Source organism: Phytophthora infestans, genomic scaffold (genome assembly GCF_000142945.1).
Source record: "Phytophthora infestans T30-4 supercont1.113 genomic scaffold, whole genome shotgun sequence".
NCBI lineage: Eukaryota > Oomycota > Peronosporomycetes > Peronosporales > Peronosporaceae > Phytophthora > Phytophthora infestans.
The window spans coordinates 53,613-59,798 of record NW_003303646.1 but is presented as its reverse complement, the minus strand read 5'-3'; positions in this window follow the sequence as shown (position 1 = coordinate 59,798).

Genomic DNA, 6,186 nt, shown 5'->3' with positions numbered 1-6,186 from the left:
ACGAACAACCCGAGACGCCCGCGCACATCACCCCTGAAGCTAACTGGATCCACCCGTGTGGTAGCCAGCGTATCCCACGGGGCTGCATTTAGCTATTCTTCCACGTGAGGTTGGGTGATTAGCGAATCCACGTATCCGGCCGTCGGGATGACATCCGCTTCCCGAGGGAATATCCATTCCGCTCGAAAAGGCAACTCAGGGAACAGGACCGTGATCTTCATTGAGATGACCGCGACCCGGTTCAACTTCTGTGCGGACCAAGGCTCGATGTCTCTGGTAGCGAAGGCCACAGGATCACGCCTCCCAGGAATGAAGGCGGCATCCGGACCGAACGGAGCCACGGGGAGCATCCCTGGCAATGACGAGTTAGGGGGAGCGGGGATTAAGACAGATCCAGGGGATCCGCCACCATGATACGATCCCGGGGATCCGCCACCATGAGGCGATCCTGGGGAACCGCCACCATGAGGCGATCCTCGAGATCCGCCACCATGAGGTGACCCCCCTCCACAAGATCCGGGGGATCCGCCACCAGGCGACCCCCCTCCGCCAGATCCAAGAAGTCCGCCACCACGAGGCGACCCCCTCCCACCATCGCTACCCGATCCACCATTACTGTCGACTTGATCGCGGATCCCGCAGTGCCGCCTCCGGATCCGGCGGTGCCAGCGACTTGCGGAGGCGGTGTCGAGAGGGATCTCCGCCGGGCTTCGGATCGGGATTGGGACAAGGCCCGTCGCGTGTCTTCCTCCAAGGCGTCATCAGCGGCTCGAGCCTCCTCCGAATATTCCGGACTTTCATCGTCGTCGTCGTCGTCATCGTCCTCATCGCTCAGAGTGAAGGGATACGGGCCGGAAGACGACGTATGCTTCGACGACGATCGGTTAGGAGGCCCTGAGCCGTCAGACCAGTCTGACTCCTCATCCTCGTCGTCCTCCGAGCTGCCAAGTCCACATCCCGGGGGAATAACACGTTTAGCTTTCCCCTTCCCGGGTCCAGCACGGGCTGGCGGATGGCCGATGGAGGCTGGCCGGGGAACGGCCGGCGTCGTCACCGAAGGACCGGCGGTGGATCCCGTCTTGGACGTAGATCCCGTTTTGGCCGTCGATCCGGACTTGGACACCGCTGATCCTGTTTTGGATGGGGCAACGGATCCAGTCTTGGACGCCGTAGACCCAGTCATGGGTCCGGATCCAGATTTTGACGTAACAGCAGTGGATCCAGCCTTGGATCCCACTCCCGCTTTGGACGTAGCGGCAGATCCAGTCTTGGACGCCGAGGTAGACTTGGATCTAGCGGTGGATCCAGACTTGGATCCGGCACCCAACTTCGAGGGGGAAGCGGAAGTCTTGGACGCGGGTGTAGATCCCGCCTTAGACACCGAAGTGGATCCCGCTTGCGGAGCCGATTTAGAAGTGGATCCCGCTTGCGGAGCCGATTTAGAGACCGGAGTCGTTTTGGGCTTGGTTTTCGGGGAAGCTCGGGCCTGCTTATGGGGACGGGAGGATCCGGTGCTAGGAGCAGGAGATGCACTACGCGGGCGTTTCGCAGCCGACGGATCCGCCCCACTTACAGACGGAAGAGGAGCAGAGACGCTGGCAGCACGAGAGGGCCCCGACAAGGGAGGAAGGGGATCCGAAACGGCAGCTGTCACCAGCGCCAGTCGTCGACGTGCCAAATCCCGTTCCGATAAGCCACGATCGCGCTCCAGGATCAGCTGTTGCTGCTGAGTTTGGGCTGCAGAGAGTTGATCCTGGAGTTTCGCGGTGGTCGCATCTGCTTCCTTCAATTTGTCACCTAGATTGACAATAACAAGTGAATATGGAGTTACTAGCAAAGGCTAAAAGAGGATCCACGTACTCGTGCGGCGAAGCTTGGATTCCAGCTCCGTTTGCGTACGCTTGGCATCCGCCCACTCGGTAGCCGCCTTATCCCGCTGGAGTTCGCTGTCCGCCAGTTTCGCTTGGATCTCGTCGCGCAATCGAGTCATACGCACGAATTCTTCAAGCGCGTAATCTCGTCCGGCAGACGCCCTCTCGAGCGACTCCTTGGTGTCTTGCAACTCCTCAGAGAGTTGAGCCCGGGCTACATCCGGCGATGAGGGAGGTGGATTTGGCGCGGGGGACCCTCCACGCGCCGACCCTAAGGCGGATCCGCCATGGGTGGATCCCACATAGTCGTTGGTCACCACCTCCTCCTGGGTCAGACGCAACTCGTCACGGAGACGGTCCAAACTCACATCCGCAGCTGCCCTAGCAGTCTGAGAATCCTCCAGATCCCGCTCGAGGTCGTGGATCCGGGATTGGAGCTGGTGGATCTCAGATCCGGCGAGTGCCATCTCCCTAAGGAGATGGTCGTTGTCATCTCGCATAACGTCTCGTTGATGGGAGGCGCGATCCAGCCGTCCGGTCAGGTCGCGATCTCGACCGCCTGATCAGCCAACAGGAGTCGCAGGTTCTGCGACCGAGAGGCGCACGGTGCTCCCATCCCTGGATCTCCATCGCTTGGTCATGGATTTGGGCCCGCAAGGTCTGAAGTTGGGTAGCGTGTAGGGACGCAGCTTGGTCTTGGGCATCTTGAGCCGTCTGGAGCTCCGCCGTCAGGGTTTGCACCTGATCGGAAAGAGCCTGGGCTAGAACCCGCAGATCGGTGGGCGACATAGAAGACGGACTGACCGGAGGGGTAGTGGATGGGCCTTGCCCGACGATTTGCCGGTACGCTTGGCGGGAGACATGTGTCGCGAAGGGGAGAAAGCGGTTGTGGATGCTAGTAATGCACGCCGTGAACGCTGTTGTGCAGCACCGACAACGTACAGGAGGCGATTGTGGTGAAGTGCTTTTTCAGAAATAAGAGAATGGGCCTGACACGGGGTCACTATCCCGAATCAGTGACAATTTCAAGTGATTAGAGAGGATTTGGGTTGGCTGGCACGGATGCAAGTTGCCTGTGGTGGATTAGCCATGGCGAGCAGCACCCCGTATGGAATGACGATGGATCTGGTATGAGCGACGTACGAGAAGGCAAGATCCACCAAGACTTACCTCGGATCCACCCTTACCTGGATTCACTAAGATGAATATGGGATATACTATACAAGAGTGGATCGAGCGTGGATCCTATGAAGGAAGGATGGTCGGTGCCCTCTGAAGGTGGATCTAGTAGCCACGGCTAATGAAGAGTCAAGATCCACTGCGAGGTACCCCGGATCCCATACTTCCGAGTTCGGATCCAAGGAGGGAGGATCCCGCCTGGAGGGACCTGGATCCAGGGTATAGGGATGATGGATACAGTGGATCTCGAACTTTCGTGGGACAATGGAGATCACAGACGGTTGCGAGATGATGTTGGATGATGGGAGAGCTCAGATCGACGACGAGTGCAAACTTACAGTGAAGTGGATCCAAGCGACCTGGATCCGGATGAGTGTACCCATAATAGGGTGACCATGATGATTACGTCATGGATCCGGTGGATCTGAAGATAATACAGCTGGGATGATGGGTCAAGGGAAGAAGGGACATGCAGCCGAGCCTGGTAAGGGATTTAGCAGATGAAAGACATAGAGGTAGAAATCCAGGCAGGTATAGGCTTAAATATCAATACAGACTCCATTTGCACAGTAACACGCAGTGGCCTTCCTGGCCCTCAAGAACCGGAACTACATTGGCCGTACGAGCTCCGAGAAGGTTGGGAATTGCGAATCTAGTGCTGGTAGTGATAACTGGATAATACATTGGCCAGATCCTACAACCTAGTGAGCTTTTCCTTTACTCGTGCAGATCCGACAGGTTAACCGAATTTTCTACTTGGTCGGTTACATCTAGGGGCTCTCAACTTTCAAGATCCCGTCACAGGAGGCGGCAAGTACGACGCAAAGGAACTACAAAGGCAAGGGAACACACCCGCAAGGCAACCCTACGGCCAGATCCACGATCTAGGCCCCGGATCCATAAGCTCGAATATTCGCTTAGGATACGGAACCATCCACGGACGCAGAGTGAAGATTTTCCACTGCTGCTCCACCCCATCCCCACGTCTCGCCAAGACGCTCAAGCTTCACCACTTGAACTCTTCGGAAGTTACCGAGAGAGCAAGATCCCGCCCTACCGACGGGTACACAAGGTGAGGAAAGTTCAGCAGAACACGGATCATCGGGGGACCCCCTCCGTTAGTCGGTGTCTGGGTGCAGTTGGTAAGCTGGATCCGGCAATCTCGAAGATTTTGCTGATCCCGCTACACCACAAGTCTGTTACCGTGAAGGCGGGGATCTGCACGCCGAGGATCTGGGAGAAGGCATGGCGGTGATCCGGGAGATACCACTGACCACAGAAGAAGTCACGATTGATGATATCCAAGTGGATCCGGGGGCGAATGAACCTGCTGAAGTGGATCGTCTGCGTCAGAAAATCTGGGAGAGCCGACATCTGCTGATTGGTAAAGGTAATGCGTTACCGCCCGCTGCCCGCGGAGTCAAATGTGACATCGATGTCGGCGACGCGAAACCGATCGCTCAGAGGGTGCGGAAGGTGGCACCTCAGTTCCGGGAAAAACTATCGGACCTGATTAAGGGCCTGCTGCAAGCCAAGATCATCAGTTTCTCGACGTCCCCGTGGGCATCCCCAGTGGTAATCATCATCAAGAAGAACGGGGTGGATATACGTCTGTGTATTGATTACCGGATGATTAACGGCCTGGCCAGACTGATGGTGTATACGATGCCTCTAATCAATGCGCTATTGGATTACTTGGATAAAGTACTCTGGTACTGTTCTCTAGACATGGCCAGTGGTTTCTGGGTGGTTACTATGACGGATCGAGCTCGCGCAATATCCGCATTCATCACCCCGTTTGGCCTGTTCGAGTGGAACCGGATGCCGTTCGGATTGAAGAACGCACCCCAGATCTACCAACGCCTGATCGATAACGCCCTCTATGGATTCACCCGAATACCGGAGTCCGAAACAGGTGGGTCTGGGGAAGTCCATACGGAAGTGGATCCATTCGAAGCGGGGGAGCCAGGGGATCCTGGGACCCCATCTGTGTTAGGACGCAGATCTTACATCGACGACATTCTGATCCCGGCGGAATCGTGGGATCAGTTGTGCGAGAGAGTGACGTCCTTACTGGAGGCGTGTACTAAGTGGAATCTCTCTATTAGTGTGGTAAAGAGCTATTGGGGGATGCGCAAGGTGGAGTACTTAGGCCATCGAGTTTCCAAGGAGTGATTGGAGGCGAATCCTAAGGACCTGTCTTCATTAGCCGATTTGTCCTTCCCACAGTCGTTACGGGCGATGCAATCCTTCTTGGGCAGTTTGAACTACTACAGTCGGTTCATCGAGAATTACGCCCTGTTTGCCGCGGTATTGTATGAATTGAGATAGGTAGATTTTGCTGCGATGACCACTCCAGCTGTCCGGATAAAAATCCAACAAGCTCTGGCCCGGGAGATGTAACGGGCCTGGGGTGTCCGCTACTTGCTTACACGTAGTGATGAGGAAGCGTACAAGTCCAGTGATACTGAAACCAAGTACTTAGTCTGAAGGAAAATCAACTCGGTTTTTTTAGGTCCAGGGCAGCTTGCCCTGGCCACTCAAATACACGTCAACTCCTTATTGGTTGATTATGGGTCTGGCTCCCCATATTTCAACCAATAAGGTGACGGCAGTTCAGCACACGCTACTCGTGTGCTGCTGCACCTACTTTTGTAATGCAAATCTACCTACTTATGTAATGGTGTGAACCACTACAAAGAACCTATAAAACTACCTACATATGTAACTTGGGAGAGCCCATTACACTGGATAAAGTACTCTGGTACTGCTCTCTTGACATGGCCAGCGGTTTTTGAATAGTTACTATGACGGATCGAGCTCGCGCGATATCCGCATTCATCACACCGTTTGGACTGTTCGAGTGGAACCGGAAGCCGTTTGGATTGAAGAACGCATTCCAGATCTACCAACGTCCCGGACGCAGAGCTGTGTGTTTTCACCGATGCCTCCCTTTCCGGATACAGTATTGTAGTGACATAGGTGAAACATTGGCGTCCTGGTGTTTCTGTAGACAAACAGAGCCACGAATTGATCATTTGCTAGGGTGGCGTATTCAAGGACTCGCAACTCATCTGAAGTGTGGTCGAACGAGAGGCTTTTTCTATCGCCAAAGCGTGTACCGACCTGGAATACC